The 20,795-nt window shown below is 38.4% G+C and overlaps 1 protein-coding gene and 1 long non-coding RNA gene across 3 annotated transcripts in view; one reads left to right on the forward strand and one right to left on the reverse strand.

Moving 5' to 3' along the window:
* Window positions 1-3,860, reverse strand: part of LOC127691873 (uncharacterized) — a 41,769-nt gene extending 37,909 nt beyond the window's left edge. For both annotated transcript variants that reach the window (XR_007979406.1, XR_007979407.1), the window contains exon 1: window positions 3,773-3,860. This is a non-coding gene — a long non-coding RNA (uncharacterized LOC127691873). The remainder of the gene's footprint in view (window positions 1-3,772) is intronic.
* A 102-nt stretch (window positions 3,861-3,962) lies between these two features.
* The window catches only part of Tbc1d5 (TBC1 domain family member 5), a 533,074-nt gene continuing 516,241 nt past the window's right edge, over window positions 3,963-20,795 (forward strand). The window contains exon 1 of the mRNA XM_052191804.1: window positions 3,963-4,145. The gene's annotated coding sequence lies outside the window, so the exon portion shown is untranslated. The remainder of the gene's footprint in view (window positions 4,146-20,795) is intronic.

Genomic DNA, 20,795 nt, shown 5'->3' on the forward strand with positions numbered 1-20,795 from the left:
CCTACAGAGACACCTGGAAGCAAAGAAACTAGTTAAACTATGTACTGTTGACCTACAGAAGTTATGGATTTAGAAATGTATACTGTTTTAAGTTGTTAAATTCATGTCAATCTGGTACTTTTCATCACATAACACTCTCTTTAATTAGGTAGCAAGTTGATAGTTTCTATGTGATATTTACTTTTGTTTCAGTCATTTATTGATCTTAACAACTTGGATGACCTAGCAGAGGGATTGTTTGAGTCTAGGCTTGGCCATATAGGGGAAGACTGTACCAAAAACCGACCAACCAACCAACCAACCAACCAACCAACCAACCAACCAATTCCATCAAATACAAGAAATTTCTTAGAGTGCTGAAAGTCTGGAGATAAATAAGATACACTGTTTGTCTTTGAAAAGTCTGTAGAATGTCAGACTTTTAGTCACTCAAAAGAGAATGGGGTAAACATTTTAATAAAGACGGGACAATTTGAGGTGTTTTGCTTATAATGATGTAAAATGGACTTTACAATATTTATGTGTAATATTTAACATTAGGTATCTATAAATGCAACATCACTTATTCTGTGAGAAATGCATTTATATATTTATGCTTTAAAAGATGATATAAGTTTTACATTAAGATTTTGTACCTAGTAACATGTTTACCAAAATACAATGCCTTGTGTATACTATTTGGCTTTAATGAAAACCTTAAAATTTAGTGGCTTAAATAAGTCATGCACTTATTACTCTAATAAAAGTCAGTGCAGAGAGACAGTGTTGGGTAGATAGGTTTTCATGAAGCAATCCAGAGACCCAGCAACAATGTTTAGTTGCTCTTCCAGGCTGTGCATCTTGGGAGCTAGGTCACTATGTCTGTATTTCTGGAACAGAGTGCACAGCAGGAATAGAACGGGAGAAACATTGTAGGGTGGACTTTTTTTTTTTTTTTTTTTTTTTGTAAAGCAAGTGATATAGAAAATGAATACATTGCTCCCTCTAGCATTCCATGGATGAAAATGGAGTCACATGGCCACACCCAGCCACAAGGGGAATAGAAAATGTAGCCTCCAGATGGATGGCTGTGTTCCCAGCTGAAACTCAATTCCAATGGAAGAAGAGAAAAATAGATTTGGAAGGGAGGAGGAGCCAGAAGTCTATCACGCATAGGTATGCAGACACTACATACAAATTGATTTCTGGTTTCAGCATTTTTATTTTCATTTTCTTGGTAGGCATTCTAAAAAATAATGTCAATTTTATTTTCTCTGACTAGAATGGGAGTTAAGATGTTTCTAGAGCCAAACCTGAATCCTGTAGCTGCACTGTGAGGATGGGCAGAGAATGAAATGAGAGTGTGTTTCATCTCAGCTCCTCAGAGGAGCAAGAAAACCACAAGGATACTGGATGCACCAGAGTTTTATTGTAAAGACAACAACAATGGCAAAGGATTGAAAGAGAGAAAGCCACAATCCTCTCACTTCCCAGTGGACAATGCCATACAGCAGGACTTATTACCATGTTAGCCTGGCTTAGGTGGATGAAACTGAATGCTCATCAAGACAGACTTAGACAGCAGGTGACAGAGGCACATACCTTAAATCTCAACACTTGGATTCAGAGAGGCATGTGGATCTCTATGAGTCTGAGGCCAGCCTGTTCAATAGAGTGAATTCCAGGACAGCTAGGACCACACAGGAAAACCCTGTCTCAAAAAAACAAAATCCAAAAAAAAAAAAAAAGATAGAAAGACAGAAAGACAGACAGACAAGGGCTGGCCCTTGTGCTTCAAGGTGTGTCACCTGAGACAAAGAGTTCATTTCGATATTGCCACATTTCTAATAATGCTGAGATGCTGTAAGTCTTGAATTGTGTTACAAGTAGCACAAGTGAATTCTATAGAATTATTATTCATCAGTTCAGTTGGTTTTTCTAAGGTTACTTTTTTATTTTTTTCCAAAAACAAAACAAGATAGAACCTTGGAGACTGACCCTAAGGTTCTATTCTCCACCTTGTCATAGTGCTCTATTGACCGAGTCTTACAGACTGTTTCTGAGGGAAAAAGAACAAGCTGGAGAGAAGCGGCTCCTCAGTGAGTTACTGTTGTGATCTAAAGGATAATGGAACTGCATTTAGTGGGGTCAGGTGGACCTTGGAACAACCAGGACACAGGGTGTGGGGAATGACTGGGGCATTTCTCATATTTTCTTGCATTTTTGGTCACACAATATACTAGGCAAGCTGGGTACCTAGCTGACTCTTCCTAGCACTAAAGTCATGAAACTGCCCTTGGGCTTTGGTTGAGTCCCTTCTTTTTATTTTTTTGGTTTTTTGTTTTTCCGAGACAGGGTTTCTCTGTGTAGCTCCGGTGTCCTGGAACTCACTCTGTAGACCAGGCTGGCTCAGAAATCCACCTGCCTCTGCCTCCCAAGGGCTGGGATTAAAGGTGTGTGCCACCACCGTCCAGTTCAGTCCCTTCTTAAATCATGTTATTTATGGTAAGAAGCATCCTAAGAAGGGGATACAGATTTCTCCTGTGTCATTTGGTGAGCACATTGAAGGACTTCTACAATTCCAGTAACACCAGCACAGTGAAAGAACCTCAGTACTTCAGGAAGGGAATGAGGGTCTGGGGTGAGATCTTTTGGTGCTGGAGAAGAAAGTCCACTATACACTGTAGAATACCAGTCAGATGGCTGACTGCTGTATTACTAGATCAATATCCAAATATAGCTTCTGCTCTGTTTCATTGTATGATACACCCTCCCATTTCTTGGGATTCTGTTGTTAGTCCTCTTTCTCTACCCTCTCAGAATTCATGAGACTAATGTAACCACGAGTTTAGCCAGAACTTTCAATGACTGTTTTTAAAAAAAAAAACATCTTATTACAACTGATTAAATCTAGCAAGAGACACTAGCTTAGTCTTTTCAACCTGTTCAGTTTCTGCTACAGTGAGAGGGACATTAGAAGAAAGGGAATCACTGTGTGAAGTGTGGTATGCCTTCCTTGGAAGCTAGCTAACTTTCTGACCTTTTTCTGCCTTGGTTTCCATATTCTGAACATAACAACCAATTTCCTTTTGAGCTATTTGTAAAGACAGATTAATAAAAGAGATACCTCTCTCTCTCTCTCTCTCTCTCTCTCTAACTCAGATGAGCTATTTACCGCTGTAACTAGCATTTTCACTCAATCCTACTGGAGAAGAAATTACCAGCATCTCATTGCTGGAGGCTAAAGGTAACTTTAAGTCATGATTAAGCAGGGGCATAGGGTAGTAAAACCAGGGTCTAGTCGTTTGTCAAAATTGTCAGTCATTCAATAGTTAGGGAGACTAGAATCAAGGTCTGAGAAGATAAAACCTGATGGGTTTTACAGGTGTGGGGTTGCTAGAAAAACACCACCTCTCTCTGGATTTATACAAAGAAGGTCTTCACGAAGAGGTACTGAGTCCCTCCAGACAGAGTTGGGTGACATGAGCCGTCATCAATCTGTATAGCTGTAGAGCAAAGAGCAAGGCTATTTACAGGAGACCAGGAAATTGTGCCATCCTGGGCAGGGGTGGGTGCCAGATTCTTGGGACGTTCCCGGGCCTGACTTCTCTCCTCACTGCCAGTCTCACCCTGGGAAGCTGGTGGCAAGTGGGGACGTCGGGTCGCAGCAGAGGGCCGGCTCCCGTACCCCAGCGGGGCACAGTGTGGAGGCCCCGCACGCATGCGCACCGGCAGGGCCCAGGCAGATTCTTTGGTCCTGGGCGACCCCTTTTACCCCCTCGCCCCGACCTACCCCATACGCCAGGCTCCCGGCACGCCGGCCACCCTCCTGCTCGTCCCAGGCCGGGCCGCGCGCCTGAGCATGGACACCCGGGCGCGCGGGGTTCCTAGAGGTGGAGCGCCGGGAGGGCGCGCAGCAGGAGGCGGACGCCGTTACGGCGGGAGCGTGGTCACGTGGCCGCTGGTCACCGCCGCCACCTCCCGCCCTGTTCTCTGGCTGGTCGGGCCAGGCCCGGCGTGTTCCACGAGAGCCCGGCAGACTGACGGGGAGAGAGAGCGAGCGAGAGAGAGAGAGAGAAAGGAGAGAGACAGAGAGAAAGAGAGAGAGAGAAAGGAGGGGAGGAGGATTCAGGGAATAGGAGCTGGGGAGCCCTGCTGCGCTACAGGTAAAAACATCACGCTGCTAACGGTGAAAAAGCGCCTCGCCTCCCCCGTCAGCCTCCCCGGCCAGCCGCACTGGGACCCGTCGCTCCCTTTCCGGCCTCCCGTCAGCCTCGCTGGGCCCGTCCCGCCGCCAGGGAAGGCCCGAGCCGGCCGCGGCTTGCGCGCGCGCGGGCTGGGAAGGGAGGCGGGCGGGGGCTCCGTGCGCTGCGGGCGGGCGGGCGAGCGGGCGCGCACATGGGCGAGGCAGCCCCTCTGCCCGCTCGTCCCCGTCCCGTCCCCGGGCCTCCTCAGGAGGCCCGGGGCGAGCTCGGGGAGCAGCTACCGGGCACAGCCGGGCTGCTCAGCCAGCCCTACTTCCTCCTTGGCCGGTTCCCTGTTTATTTCAGCCCTGGGCAGCACGTTTCCTTCCTAGGCCGGAAGTCAGGCGGCTCGAGCCCTCAGCCGAGCAGCTTCCGAGGAGAAAAACCGTCTCCTGCCTTAATTTACCTTAGTGCTACTTAAGTTAGTCACACCAGCGCCTGTCAGTTCGAGGCCTGTCAGGACCCGAGGAAAACTACCGGGAGAGTTCCCTCTGCCCCCTCTGTTTTCCGGGAGAAGTACTGTTCTTCCAATACGTTCTGTGCAGACGCGACAGAGTTTGGTCGGTACTAGTTACTAACAGAGGCTCAGTATTAGTTACTAACCGATTTAGCGCTTGAGAATGCTAACAACTTCAGAAGGTTACATCTTTTATAGCCCCCTCCCATCACTTTCTGCAAGTCCCATTTCTCAACTCTGAACTGAACTGAATCCTGAAACTTTAATATGCAGGTTATGTGCTAAACTGCTTGAGGTGGATTGTGCTGAAATATTAGGGCTTTTGTACGTGTAGTGTGTAGTGTGCATCCAAATGTAGTTCAGAAAACACCTCTAATTGGTGTGCTGTTGCACAGGACGCATCATAAGCACTATTGAAGAAGAAATCTTTGAATACAGTGGCAAAGAAATTCACTTTTACGTTATGTGTCTTTGGTTCAGTCCTGTTCCAGGACTTCCTTGGTGTCCGAAATAGAATGGAAAGGACTGCAGCAGGGTGATAGAGAGCATTGGTCAAACCGGAGTCCCTAGGGTTTCTGTTAAAATGTGATACTAGTTCAGTAGATGTGATAACTGACACTACTTGTTCTGCATTTCTCATGTGGTGCTGGACAAGATCTTGTTCAGTACAAAAGATGTAGATATCTTCTGTGTCTAGAAATGAAGTTATGTGTCTGTAAAGGAACACGAACACACACACATAAACACACACACACACACACACACACACACTTTGGAATGAAGAGGTGGCCTGGTATAGGAAGGTTCAGTGGCAGGATGCCCTAAAAAAAGTTTGCTTAAGGGATGTAGAGTGAGCCAACACTGGATTCCAGGAGAAGGAAAAGAAGTACAAAGTCTGTGCTCTGTATGTTGTGTGGTGCCTGCATCACATTTTTGTTTTATTTATTTATTTTTGTTATAATGGTTTGGAGTACTTCTTGAAAGACTTGTTCCCCAGTTCGTTGAGTTTTTATTAAGGCATAGGCTTGGAATCTTGGGTTCAAAGGTATTGCTGGTTGAAAGTTTCTTTTATTGGCAAAATCATTGTGTCTGATGTCTTCAAGTGAAGCCTCAATTGGGTAGTGTGTTCTTGATATTTGAAGCATATTTTTTAAACAGTTTAGAGCCACACAAAGGGATTTAGTTTTTTCTTCATGTAATTTTTATAATGTAAATGGAAGAGTTATGCTTTACATACATACAAATGGTTGTCCTTTTATTTCTATGGTACAGGGAATTGAACGTACAACCCTTGTACAAACTAAATAGTTAAGTTTTAAAGAACTTTATGAAAGTCCTTATGGAAGTCTAATAGCAACTACTTCTAGTCCCATAATTTTTATAACCTTAATTTTAGTTTTTACTTTACCTTGCTTCTTTATACCTTAAATACACATCTTAACTCACTTTATTGTTACAACTTTTAAGGAAACCGAAACTGGATGGGTAAATCACATTCCTGATTTAGCTAATACTAAGCTGGGATTCTGATTGGCTGACTTATGAATCCTTACAAATCTCAATTATCTTGTATAACTTCCTTATTATTACTATTAATTATTATTTAGACAGTAAAGTGAATTTTCGTAGTGTTGTTGATTAGGAGCTTTACTTTGATTTTAAGAATGAAACCGTGTCCCCATTTTAATTTCCTGTGCCTCAGTGCTTCTGCTCTTCCCCGAGTGAGCTGAGTGAGACACACCTGTAGAGTTGTGTTCTGCTTGCACTTGTTTCTACACTTGACTGTCCTAATCTCTTAAATTCTCTCTGTCACTGCTAAATGTAAAATGTGTCTTCTCTGCCTTGACTAGGAAGGGCTTTCCTGGCCCACCTACGTCTGCCCCCCCCTTCACCCCTCAGGCATATTTCACACTGTAGGCTTTTTCCTATTTTATCCCAATGCCTAGTTTTGATAAAATTTCTTTGTATTTGTCACTTTATACGTGTTATCTTAATATTAGGTTCAGAACTCAAACTCAAAATCAATATCCTGGCTCTCTATTTGGCTAGTAAGGGCAATAAAAACTAACCATTGGTCACTAACATACTTGAACACTGAAAAAGTAGGAAGGCCAACCCATGAATAAAGGATTGCATTTTAAGTTGAATAGTATTGTTTTATTGCAAGTTAATTATCACCTCCCCAGACCTCTCTTTCGTGTCTTTCTCTGTGTCAATCTGAACAGTGGTGCTTCACTGTCTACCTAAGTAGTTCTTTCCATATGGATAGGTCAGTAGAATAGTAGATGTTACTCTGTGTGGACGGAAACTTGAGAAATTATTATTGTTTGTAGGATTTTTTTCATGTAGCTCTTCATAGTTTATGTAGAATGTTATGTAGTTTAACTCTTTTGTAAAACCAATGCTATTTCTTTTAGGGGAGGGTGAAGTTATATTGTCACATTCTGTAATACTATTAACATATTTAAGTTAAACAAGACCTATTAAAATTATACTGTGTCACATATAGACCTTTCTAATTAGTCATGACTGGTTATGTAGAATAATGATATTTATAAGTATTCCTGTGTCATTTTTTATGGTGTTCTGCTGAGAAAACATCCAATTTTTGACACATACTAACTAATATACTGGAACTGTAGTGGAAAAACAATATTTTCTCATCAGTGGCTTTATAATACAGGTGATCTTAGGGGAATCTGTATAAAACTGTTATTTGAAATGTAGTTCTTTGTGTATTGAGTAATAATCCATTATGAAAATCAGTTTAATCAACTTTAGAAGTCATTGCAGTATTTAATTACTGAAGAATTTCAGGACAACACATTTTTTTTTTTTTAATTTTCTATATTCTTTGTTTACATTCCAAATGATTTCCCCTTTCCTGGTTTTACCCTCCCCATAAGTCCCATAAGCCCTCTTCCCTCTGCTCGTTAACAACACATCTCTTATGTTTGATTGTAGCCTCTTGCCAGGCACACAGTGGTTGCCTTTAACCCTAGCACTTGGGAGGCAGAGACAAACTAATCTCTCTGAGATAGAGGACAGCCTTCTCTGCGTTAAGTGTTCCAGGCTACTCAGGGCTACATAGTGAAACCCTGTCTCGTTTGAAGCCATTTGTAAATGGCTTCAAAATAGCCTAATTAAAGCATTGGAAATTATTTAGTTATTTCTTTAGATGCTAAAAGTCTGAACATGGTGGTGCTACTGCTCTGACATTATGAATGTGCAATTAAAAGGGTTAAAGTGATTGATTATAGGTCTTCGTGTTGGGAGAGCTGATGAACTCACTCCTCTGCTACGCTAGAGAAGAGCTTCTCCTTCTTGCTCTCCTTGTCTTCTATCTGCTCCGCTTTGGAGAGGAAGAAGGAAAAGCACTCAAGTTATAGCAGTATTGCTTTGGTGGGGTTAGAGCTAGAGTAATGTTCTAATTGTATCTTAGTGTTTCTGAGATCAGCCAGTGACCTGCTACTGGCTTTAAAAAAAAGTAGTAAATAGCAAGTGCATTATTTACTGTCAATACAAATGTAGTTATTATGAAATTTTCGTTTTAGCTATGTAATGTGTATATGGTTATAACATCCCATTTATTCCTTAAAGAGGGATTATTTTTTGTGTTTATTGTTGTTTGAAAAAGAGTGTTATGGAAAATACTGGTACCCATGTATCTACCAGAAAGCAAATGTCAGGATTTTGACTTAGGATAGTAGACAATGAGCATTTTCACCTTGTTTTCAGATACAAGCCCATTAAAAGAACGACTGACTAGGAAGAGCCAGCAAGGCTAGTCCTCTCAGCATATGGTGAATAACCCATGAAAGAAGTAGATAGGATGCTAGGTTTGGAGATGCTGATATCATTTTTGACTGTTAGTCAGTAAGGCATATATATTAGTTGGGAATCACTTAGGAACCTTATAGTCTGTTTAATTATAGAATCTGAACATAGATTCAGTAAAGCTGTGATTTAAACTAGAATTACTTATGTTAGTTATTTGAAAGCTTGATATTAAAGATTCTTGAAAGATTAGGGACTCAAGTTCTTTCTGGAAAAAAAAAGTTTTATTTCTAGTTTTACTTTGATATTACCCATAGTGCATCTGATTCTAGAGAAAAAAAGAATTGTTAATAGGATTATACTCTAGACCCAGGCAAAACTGAGCTGAAATTCTGCTTCTGTTGTTTGTTGGTGAGGCAGCTTAGAAAACTTATGTACCTTTTCATGAAAATATCTCATAAAGTTTTAATGAGATAGTGCTTTATATAAATGTCTGGAGTTTGTGCTCTGCAAACACTTCTAAATAATGTCAGGTCCTTGTTCCTTTACATTTCTCATTCTTTCGGTGTCTATAATCTTAAATTGATCTTTAATTTTAATTTGTACATTTATGGGATTTAAAAATACTGTTTTGATAATATCAAGACCATGCATTCAGAGATTAATAAATGCTATTAAAAAAAAAAAAAGGATGTTCTTTTTACGGTGAAACTGCCCCGTTTCCTGAACTACAGTTTGGACAGAGAGTGAATTATGTTATCAGTCTTCTTCTACTAGGATTTTTTTTTTTTTGTAATAGTTACTGAAAAAAATAATTGAGAAGTCTTTTATGTAATAATCTGTTGTAAGCTTTGAGCCACTTACAAATTATATTTGTATTACATATGTTTGAGGCGATTACTTTTTATTTTGCTATTTTATAATCTTAAGCAAATGTGTTGAAGTATGTTTGGATAAACACATAGTTTAAATGAATAGTCTAGTTTGATTTATCTTTACTGAGTTTTAAAAAAAGTCCTGAGTTTTATGGATTTGAATGATAAGTCAGTGACAGGAGGTCCTTAACAGTTCTTTCCTCTGAACAGATGTCTTGGCCTGCAGTGACTCCAAATCCCATAATCTTTCCAATTTTCCCCTCTACTAAGTAAGTCTCAAAAAAGTGACATTTTTATTGTACGTGATTGATTTATTTCAGGCAAATATTGCAGCTGAGTAAAGATTTCATCCCAATGAGAAATAATTTGCTATGAATAAAATGTTAAAGTTTTTGTTATTTTTACTTTTAAGAATTTAAGGGATAATTTTCTCTGTATCTGTGCTAAGAATAATGTTTTTGTATAATAAGCTGTCTTCACTTGAAAGTTTTTAATACTTTACTGTGTTGAAACATAGTCAATACATTTTTTGTTTGCTGTTTGTTTTCCAGAGCTAGGATTCTATGTAGCTTGGCTTGCCTGATACTCCCTGTGTAACCCAGGCTGGCCTTGTACTTGTGGCTCCCCTCCCTTCTCAGCTTTCCAAGGGCTGACATTACAGGCTCAGGTCATTACGCCCAGCTGATAATCCATTTTTCTAGAACATAGTAAACTTAGGAAGTTATTCCACAGAGGAAAGTTAATCCAAGAACTAATTTCATTGGTAATGGAATTGGTCAGGAACCACACCAGGGGTCTATGATCCGCTGAGATATTTGCCATAGAAAGAAGTGTTCACACACTCATTAGGTCTGGAGTATCTGGGAGAACAGATAGTATTGTCTGAATACAGAAGATATGGTTCTGGGGAGAAACAAGCTCGTTGGGTGTTCTAGTTTCATTTTTGTTGCTGTGATAAAGCATCATAACATCACAACAAAGTCAGGAGTAGAGAGAAATGAATATACTCACTCTGCTTGATATCTTATGTTGATATGATCTTGAAATCTAGAAATCTAGATTTCTAGATTTCTTTACTCTTTGACAGTTTGGGTGCAGTGGCTGGAATATGCTACTTGCAGTAGACTGGGTCTGTTAACAAGACCACATCCTGTAGGCACACCCACAAGCCTAACTGATCTAGACAATTCCTCATTCAAATTATCTTCCTAGGTGATTCTAGGTTGACATTTAAATCTAATCATCAGTGGGTTGTATGGTCTGAAGGGAACTGGAGTTAAGGAAGAGACAGTGTCAACTAGGGATGCCACAAGGAAACTGGGAAAGAGGAGGAGAAATAATGGCTTCTATTATCTTGTTGTAATGCTGCCTCTCCACAGGGCACATCTTTGCCATCATCAAGCGTGCTAGAGAAAAGTAACTGCCTGTGATACTGAGAAGTGCAGGATAAGTTTGGGGAATGGGTTGAAAGCAGTTTTGTTGACCAGTTCACCATTTTTGTTGCCTATGTGTAATATTCATCAGTATAGCTAATTGCTAATGAAAGTTTGGGGTACTCATTTGTTATAGATTTTGAAACTGAAATATAACTACATCATTCCTCTTCCTCCCTTTCTTCCCTTGAACCTTGCCCATATCACTCCTCCTTCATCCTGATGGCTTTCAAGTTGATGACCTCTATGTCTTTGTTATTTCTTACACAAACACACACACACACACACACACACACACACACACACACGTATACACACAAATACAGCTTGCTCACTTTTTGTGTGACTTGTATGTATGACTTTGATTTGTATTGGTGAAATGAATTAGAGTCCTTATCTCTGGTGAAGATTATTTCTCTTGCTCTCAGTGTTTCTTAGTTGTTTGTAATACTTTGTTTAGGGTTGGGGCCTTGTGGAATTTCCCCTTTCCATGATTATATATCTATTGGTAGTGTCATTGTTCAGGTCTTATTTAAGCAGCTATATTGTTGAGATATCATAGGTGAAGCACTCCTGTTATTTCCATGAGATATAATCTCATAGCAGATTTCCTGGTTTTCTGGTTCTGCAATATTTCTGCCTCCTTTTTCCTGAGACTTGGGTACAAGAGTTGTGTTGAGCAACCCACCATTATTTGATCTCTGCAGTTTGATCAGTTGTGGTTTTTTATGATGGTCTCTGTCTCTCGCTGCAGAGATGTTCCTTTGGGGAGAAGCAAGATCTGCACTTAGATCTGAAGATTTGGATCTAGGAGCTGCAGATAAGAGAGGACATGTTGCATTTGTCTTTCCAGGGCTAGGTTACATGAGTATAATTTCTGGTTTAATTTTCCTGAAAATGTCATGGTTTCCTTTTTCTTTACAGCAGGATAATAACTCAGTGGAACACCAATGAACATGGCTGAGCAAATGTCTGTGGGGTAGGATGCTGAGTCCTTTGGGCAGATGCCAAGAGTCTTTCAACAGGGAATGAGAGTTCCCCACTGGCCACAATCTTTTCAGCTTTTGTTGTTGGTTGTTGATCTTAAGTTTAGTCATTTTGATTGTGGAAGAGGAAATCTCAAAGTTGTTCTGATAAGCATTTTTCTAGTTGATAAGAACGATGAAAAATTTTTGATGAAAAAATTTTTTTGAGGGATTAGCCACTTTTATTTCTTCCTTTGAAAACTTTCTTTTCAGATCCATAGCCTGATTTTTTTTTCTTTTTGGTTTTTTGGATTTTGTTTTTTTGAGATAGGGTTTCTCTGTATAGCCCTGGCTGTCCTGAAATTCACTTTGTAGACCAGGCTGGCCTTGAACTCAGAAATCCGCCTGCCTCTGCCTCCCAGAGTGCTGGGCTTACAGGCGTGCACCAACGCCAGGCGATTCTTTGCTTTGATTCTTTATATTCTGGATTTTAATCCTTTGCTAAATATATAGCTGGCAAGAATCCCCCCTTCCTCTATGTCTGCTTGCTTGAATATTTTCTTAGCTGTTCAGGCACTTTTTAGTTTTATGAGGTTTCACTTGTCAATTGTTGGTCTTAATTACCGGGCAAATGTAGTCCTTCCCTACAGATTTATGATTACTATGGCTCTGCATTACATCTTAAAATCTGCAGTGGTGATCCCTGTAGCATTGCTCATTTTATTAGGATTGCTTTGGCTATTTTGGGGTCTTTTCTGATTCCATATGTATTTCAGGAGTTTTTTTGTTTGTGTGTTTTAAATTTCTATGAATAATGAGATAGGGTTTTTGATTTGGATTGCATTGAATCTGTAAGTTTCTTTTGGTGGAATGGTCATTTCACAATATTAATTTTTATCTGTAAGTATGGGCTGATCATTTCTAGTCCCTTGCTCATTTTCTTCCTATAGAGACTTGAAATTTTAATTGTAGAGTTCTTTTCCTTTCTTGGTTATATGTATGTCTAGATCCTTTTTTCTTTGAGGCCACTGTGAACAGGAGTATGTCTATCTTTCTCATCATGCTTATTGTTGGTATATAGAAAGATCTCTGATTTTTGTTAACTTGATTTGGTATTCTGCCACTTTGCTAAATTGTTAAACATTTCTAGTCTTCTGCTGGAATTTTGGGATCTTTTATGTGTGTTACCACATCATCTGCATATACGGATAGTGTGGCTTCTTTTGTTGTCTGTAACCATTTAATGTCCTCCTGTCTTACTGCTTCAGTCGGTGCTTTGAGCACTACATTGAAAAGGAGTGGGGATGGTGGGCAACCCTGTCCTGATTGTAATGGGACTGATTCAAGTTTTTCTGTATTTGGGATGATAGTGTTTGTGGGTTTCTCATATATAGCCTTAATTATTTTAAGATATATTCTCTTCAGTCCTACACTTTCTAGAACCTTTATCATGAAGACTTGTTGGGGTTTGTGAAAGGCCTTTTCTGCATATATTACAATTATTATGTGAATTTTGTCTTTAAATATATTTATGTACTTTACTGCAGTTATTAATTTGTTTTTTTTACTATCTTTGCATCTCTGGGAAAAACCCAACTTGGTCACTGAGGATAATCATTTTGGTAGATGGTTATATTAGGTTTGAACATATTTTATTGAGGATTTTGAATCTGTATTCATCAGAGATGTTTACCTGTGGTTTTCGTTTTTGTTGAGTCATTACCAGGTCTTTGTATTATCTACGTTAAGGTTCCTATTGCGCTGATATACCATGAATAGGACTACATCTAGAGGAGGAAAGTGTTTATTTCAGCTTCAGGTCATAGTCTGTCACTGAGGGAAAGCAGGGTAGGAATCTGGAGGTAGGGACTGAAGATGAAGCCTTAAAGGAATGCGGCCTTTCTCCCATGGCTTGCTCACCTCGCTTTCTTCTATGCCCAGGACCACCTGTCCACAAGTGGTACAGCCCACAGTGGCTGCCCTCTTTGGCGTAATTTGTCAGTCAGGACAGTGCCTATAGACTTGCCTTCAGGCACGTCTTATGGAGTCATTTTTTTCCAGAGTCCTTTGTGACTCTAGCTTGTGTCAGGTTGGGGTAAAACTTAATCTACAGGTATCTACTGTCCTCATAGATTTCAAAGTGCTCCTTGTATTTATATTTTTTAAGCAATTTGAAAAAAAGATTGTAGATTTTCTTTGAAAATCTGGTAGGGTTCTGTTGTGAATCTGTCTGACCCTTAGTGTTGTTTTTTTCCCAAGGTTTTCTATTATTGTTTAATGGAGTAAATATTTTAAAAGTATTCCTTTCTAGTCTTCTAAATTTCTTTGGTATCTGCTGTAATATTTCTGTGCATATTTTTGATTCTCGTAACTTGTGTCTTTCTTTTGGTTAATTGGACAAGGGGTCTGTTGCTTTTGTTTAACTTCTCAATAAAGCAGGTTTTTGCTTGTTTTCTTTATTTCCATTTCATTAATCTACTCTGCTCTTATTTTGATTATTTCTTGTCATCTGCTTGATTGGGGTATGTTTTTTCCACATTTGTGGGTTGTATCATTAAGCCATTTATTTGTGCTCTTACTGTTTTTTTCTTTTCTTTTTTGTAGGTGCTTATTGTTATAAATTTCTCTTCTAGAGTGGCTTTTAATGTGTAACAGAGGTTGGGTTTTGCTGTGTTTTAATGTTCATTTTGTACCAGTACTTTTTCTTTTCTCTCTCTCTTGACTTCTTTTTTGATCTATTCACTATTCATTGATTTATTGTTTAGTCTCCATGTATTTTTGTTCTTATAGATTTGTTTGCTCTGTCAAGTTTTATTTGCATAATGGTCAGATTTGATACATACAACTATTTTTTTTAAATTTTTTGAAATTTGTTTTGTATCCCAGGAGTGATGTATTTTAGTGACATTCCATGGGCTCCTGAGTAGAACATGTATTTTCTGGTGTTTCGGTGGAACATTCTATAGATATCTGTTCTGTGTACTTGGTGTATATCTGTGGTTTCTCTTGCACACTTTTTGTCCAGATGACCTATCTATTGGAGAAATTGGGTGCTGAAACCACCTAGTCTTAAAGGGTTGATGTTTATCTGTGTCTTTAATTCTAGTAGTACGGTGCTTATAAAATTGGGTGCATCAGAGTTTGGTGTATATATGTCTAATATTGTAATGTCTTCTTGGTTAATTGTTCCTTTGAGTAGAATGAAGTGCCATTCTTGATCTTTCTGATTCATTCTACTTTGAAGTCTTATTTTGTTAGACAGTAGGATGTCACTGCCTATTTGCTTCCTGTTCATATTCAGTTGAGGTACTCCTTCTGTTTTTTCACTTCAAGATGGTGCCTGTCTTTAAAGCTAAGTTTCTTGTAGAGAACAGATCGATTTTGTTTGTTAATTCATTCAGCCATACTGAGTCTTTTGATTGAATAATTGAGGCCATTAACATTTAGTTCTTTTGGAAAGATGCTGATTACCATCATTTTGTTATTTTTTTGTTGTTGTTATTTGTGTTTCTAGTTGTGCTTTGTGTTTTGGTTATTATAATTTCTTTTCTGTTTTGATGTGTACAGAATTCCAGGTTGGCATTCACGGTCTTTTAGAACTTGACCCCTAGGCTCTTCTGACTATCCGAGTTTACACCTGAGAAGTTAGTGATTATTCTAGTGGATTTTCCATTATATTTTACTTTTTAATTATCTTTTGTAACATTTATTTTTTCTTTGCTCTGTATATTTTCTATTTTAAATGTCATATGTTGTAGGGAGTTTTATTTTCTGGTCTTGTCTATTTGGTGTATAATGTGACTTTTTTGTATTTGTGTAGCTATTTTGGTCTAATTTGGGGATGTTTTCTTGTATAATATTTTTGAAGATCTGGTCTATGCCATTGACATGGTATGCTTCAGATATGCTTATAATTAGAAGATTTGATGTTTTTATTATGTTTTACAGTTCCAGCTTGTTCCTTTTCTGTGTTAATGTATTTGTATATTCTTTATGTATATGCTTTAATTCCTCTTCAAGTTTGTCTTCAAGTTCTATGTAATTTTCTATTGTCTACTTGACCCATTCTACTTGTAAGAATTTCCCTTGAGTTTTCTAACTGGAATGTTGAGTTGTTGTTCTTTCATTTCATCATGAGTTCTCTTCAGTATCATTAACTATTCATTGAATTCTGTATTCAAATCCTCAGTTGTCTCCATTACTTCATTATTCAGGCATTTGTTTTCTTTAAGTTCATTCTCTTTTAGTTCATTGTTTCTTTATATAATGTTCAAACTGTTTAAGTTTATGAATGTGTCTTAAATTCTGTGTTGTGAGGTTCATCTTTAATTATCACCAGAGATATATAGATGTAGGATTTGTGGATTTTTTTAGGGGTGGGTGGGTGGGTGATACTGTCTTGCTCTTTCATATTATATGTATTTTTCTGATGATTTTACATGTGAACTTTTTTGATTTTGTGTGTGATATGGATATGATAGAATGGGTCAGAGTATAGGTTATGTGAGTCAGATTGGGCCTGAAAATTGGATATGATAGTGTGAAGTTGAGAGATCATGGGCCTGCACTAGTGCATAGCAGTTGCTTCCTGCTCTAAGCTTGGAGCTTGGCATGGTGTGGATGTGGCTAGCCAAACTAGACCGGTGCTAGATGTGCAACACATGCTATATTGAGGAGGAGGAATTGAGGAGGTTGCATGGAGGGAAGGATCTGGTGGCTTCACTAGGCTGGGTACTGGTGCAAAGTGTATGGATCTAGACTGGGATGGGGCTGCCATCTAGAGAAGCAAGGGCTCTGGTGATGGCAGATGGGGTTGGTGGTACAAGTTGGGCGTCCTACCTCAACAGAAAGTGTGGAAAGTGACCTAGGGAGGTGCTGTTGGTATCAGTCTAGTGTGGTGTAGAGTGTAGTATTGGTGTTGGTTCTATAGTAGAGGGGATAGAGGCAGCTGGAGGCACAAGTCTGTTTTACTTTATAATTTTAATCAATGAAAATAAATAATTATCAAAATAATAATAATTCTTCATATAAAATATAAATATAATTATAAAATATAAAGATGAAAATTAGCATTTGGTTTGGTGGCACTCAAAGTCTGTCAGAAGAGAGAAATAATTTTTAAAAGTTTATTTTAGCTTTTATAGAGTGTATGGTAAGAGATATATATGTGGCTTTGTCAGAATTCACTGGAAGAAAGTGTAGTTAGGTTTGTAGTTTGTGAGTGTTCTTTAGCTGAGTAAAAGGAAACTTGAGCCATGCTTTAACAGATAGAAAGATCAGAGTTGGCAAATAGGCAGAGGGACTTGGATGGAACAAGGGCAATTATTAACAAAGGCGCACAAGCCTAAACACATTTAAAGTAGGATTATGAAATGTGAATCAGGTTGCTTGCTAGAGCTTCTGGTTTGTAGCCTGTAGGATTGGATTGGAGAGAAAGGCTGAGTTCAGATTATTTACAGTCTCAGGTTGACTGAATGCTGTTTGAAATTGGTAGTGAAAGATTAGTTTGGGAGTGCCAACCTCTATGTTAGAGAACAGTTATATAATAGCCCAGACAATGGAATAGGATGGCTTCTTCTTTTTATGACTTAAAGTTACTCATTTAAACTATGTTACTCCCAGTCTCAGGCTTTTCAGTCTGTGCCCTAATTTTTCATACCTTTCCTCTATATTATTTGGAATTCATAGTGATTAAATAATGTGACTTGAAAGTAAAGAACAGGACAACCACTATTTTGTTTTCAAGTTGCATATGCCTTCTTGGTTAATTTGATATTTTTAAAAAATCACTATGATAGGGCTAGAAGCAATCAGAGTCTTGTTTTCTTAAAGCAGGAACAAGTAGCACCAGTTACAGCTGAGTGTCCTCAGCACTTCTGAAAGGCTTGAGGTAGATAACTATGCTCCTGAGGTATGATGGCATGCAGTACTTTCATTGGAGCTTGAGAAACTTTTGCTGTATTTTGTAATATAGTTTCTGATGCATTAGAATGACAGATGTGCAATGTGACATTTAAGTTTAGTAAATATATCCTTTAAAATACCAAAATCTTATACTTGAATGAGATCCATTTCACAAATCGGCTTTAATGTATACTTTCTATTCTATGTGAATGTATACTTTTTATTCTATGTGAAATAGGTGTCATTGTTCTATCTGATCTCCCCTGTTCTGTTTCTCTCATATCCAAATTTAGAGGAATTTAGTAAATTCTTAGTTTTTTTTATTATTAAGATAGGGTTGGTGTGGTGGCTATCACCACTACCACCACTATTGTCATTTTAAATAATATTTTAATATTTTAAAATCATATTTTATTAATAATTAAAATGTTTTTATATATTCTTTAGACATTTAAAATATCTTTTTATTGTATTTATTTCCCACACCCAGCTTCTTTCAGATTCCATCTCCCTACTTACCCATCTTCATGTTGTATTTCTTAAAAAGAAAAAAAAAGACTAAAACAACCCCACTGAGTCCAGTTTGTGTTGACCAACTCTTCCTGATCATAGGCCGTCCCCTAGAATGTGCTTGTTATTCTGAATCATTCACTCCATTAAAGAAAACCAATTTTTCCTCTTCCAGCAGCTATCACTTGCCAATAGCTCTTTGGCTAGGTGTAGGATTTCATGCCTCCTTCCTGGTGTGTGTGTGTGTGTGTGTAACCGTGTGTCACACCTAGCATGCATGTGGATGTTAGAGAACAGCTTTGTGGAGTTGGTTCTCTCCTCTTTTACATGGGTTCCAGGTTTTGAACTCAGGTTGTCAGGTGTGTATGATTAAATGATTTATTGGCATCTTACCTGAAGGCTAGTGATTTTTACACTATCATAGACGAGAGAATTTTGATCACTAAGTGTTTATAATCTAAAGGAGGTTGACAGTAAGTACTAAGACACAAAACAAAGAGCTTTAACAATGAAATATAAAATAAAAACATTGAATTGGGAATTTAAAGGAAATCATATTTTTCACGTTTTTCACATTCTATTTTACTATTTATAAAATTGGTAAACATCTTGTAGAAGAGTGCCATCTTGAATGTGAAGAAAGGTATATATTTTGAGAATAACAAAGTCTTTAGGTCTTGTTGGATGAGTCATTTGGCTGAATAGTAAGAATTTTAAGATAAAGCATTCAAACATGATTTCTGTGGTGTTCTAGAAAACTGGTTACATTTGGTGACTGACAGGACTCAAGAATGATATAAGAGATAGTTTGAATTTAGTTTGTGAGAGACTAAGGGCTTTGAAAAGGACAAAGTATGGTATATTTAGTGCTTTGAGTTTCTTGATCTATGTTTGAAAACAAAAGGCTGCATTAGAAGAGGAATTAAGGGAGGGGATTTTGTTCTTCTAATTTTTTTTTTTCTGGAGAGGAAAGAGTTTTATTTCATCTTATATCTTATAGTACATTATTAATGGTAGGCAGGTCAAGAAATCAAACATGAACTTGGAGGCAGGCACTGAAGAAGAGGTCATGAAGGAATAGACTTTCTATCTTGTGCAGACTGGTTTCTTATTCCAGCTCTTCTGGGATGACACTTGCAATAGTAAATCATCAGTCAAGAAAATACTCAATGATCTTTTGCCTACTAGACAATCTGATGGGAACATTTTTTCAAATTAAATTTCCTTTTTCAGTTTGACTCCTGTTAGAATATATTTGATAAAAAGACAGAGTAAAAGAAAGAAAGATAGAATGAAAGATAGAAAGAAAGAACAAAAGAAAGAATAAAGGAAGGGAGGAGGAAGAGAAGGAGGAGGAGGAGGAGGAAGAGGAGGAGGAGGAGGAGGAGGAGGAGGAGGAGGAGGAGGAGGAGGAGGAGGAGAGAGAGAGAGAGAGAGAGAGAGAGAGAGAGAGAGAGAGAGAGAGAGAGAGAGATTGATTTTTATCAAAGAACCAGCTAGCTCCTGGTTTTGTTGATTCTTTGTATTGTTCTTTTTGTTTCTAGTTTCTACTTGGTTGATTTCAGTCCTGAGTTTGATGATTTCCTGCCATCTACACCTCTTGGGTGTATTTGCTTCTTTTTGTTCTAGAGCTTTCAGGTGTGCGCTTAAGCTGCTAGTATATGCTCTCTCACATTTCTTTTTGGAGGCACTCAGAGCTATGAGTCTTAGCACTGCTTTCATTGTGTCCCTTAACTTTGGTTATGTTGTGCCTTCATTTTCATTAAATTCTAAAAAGTCTTTAATTTCCTTATTTCTTCCTTGACCAAGTAATCATTGAGTAGGGCATTGTTCAGCTTCCTTGTGTGTGTGGGCTTTCTGTTGTTTTTGTTGTTATTGAAGACCAGCCGTAGTCTGTGGTGATCTGATAGGATGCATGGGATTATTTCAGTTTACTTGTATCAGTTGAGGACAGTTTTGTGACTGATTATATGGCCAGCTTTGGAGAAGGTACCATGAGGTGCTGAGAAGAAGGTATATTCTTCTGTTTTGGGATGAAATGTTCAATAGATATCTGTTAAAACCATTTGGTCCATCACTTTTTACTGTGTGTGTCTCTGTTTAGTTTCTGTATTCAGGATCTCTCATCTCTCCATTGATGAGAATGAGGTGTTGAAGTCTCCCACAATTATTGTGTGAGTTGCAATGTGTGCTTTGAGCTTTAGAAAAGTGTCTTTTATGAATGTGGGTGCCCTTGCATTTGGAGCATAGCTGTTCAGAATTGAGAGTTCATCTTGTTAGGTTTTTCCTTTGACACGTATGAAGTGTCTTTCCTCATCCTTTTTGATAACTTCTGGTTGAAAGTAGATTTTATTCAATATTATAATTGCTACTCCAGCTTGTTTCTTGGGACCATTTGCTTGGAAAATGGTTTTCCAGCCCTATACTCTGAGGTAGTGTCTGTCTTTGTCACTGAGGTGTGATTCCTGTATGGAGCAAAATGTTGGGTCCTGTTTACGTATCCAGTCTGTAATTTATGTCTTTTTATTGGGGAATTGAGTCCATTGATGTTAAGAAATATTAAGGAATAGTGATTGTTGCTTCCTGTTATTTTTGTTGTTAGAGGTGGAATTATGTTTGTGTGACTACCTTCTTTTTGGTTTGTTGAAAGA

Source organism: Apodemus sylvaticus, chromosome 9, assembly GCF_947179515.1.
Source record: "Apodemus sylvaticus chromosome 9, mApoSyl1.1, whole genome shotgun sequence".
NCBI lineage: Eukaryota > Metazoa > Chordata > Mammalia > Rodentia > Muridae > Apodemus > Apodemus sylvaticus.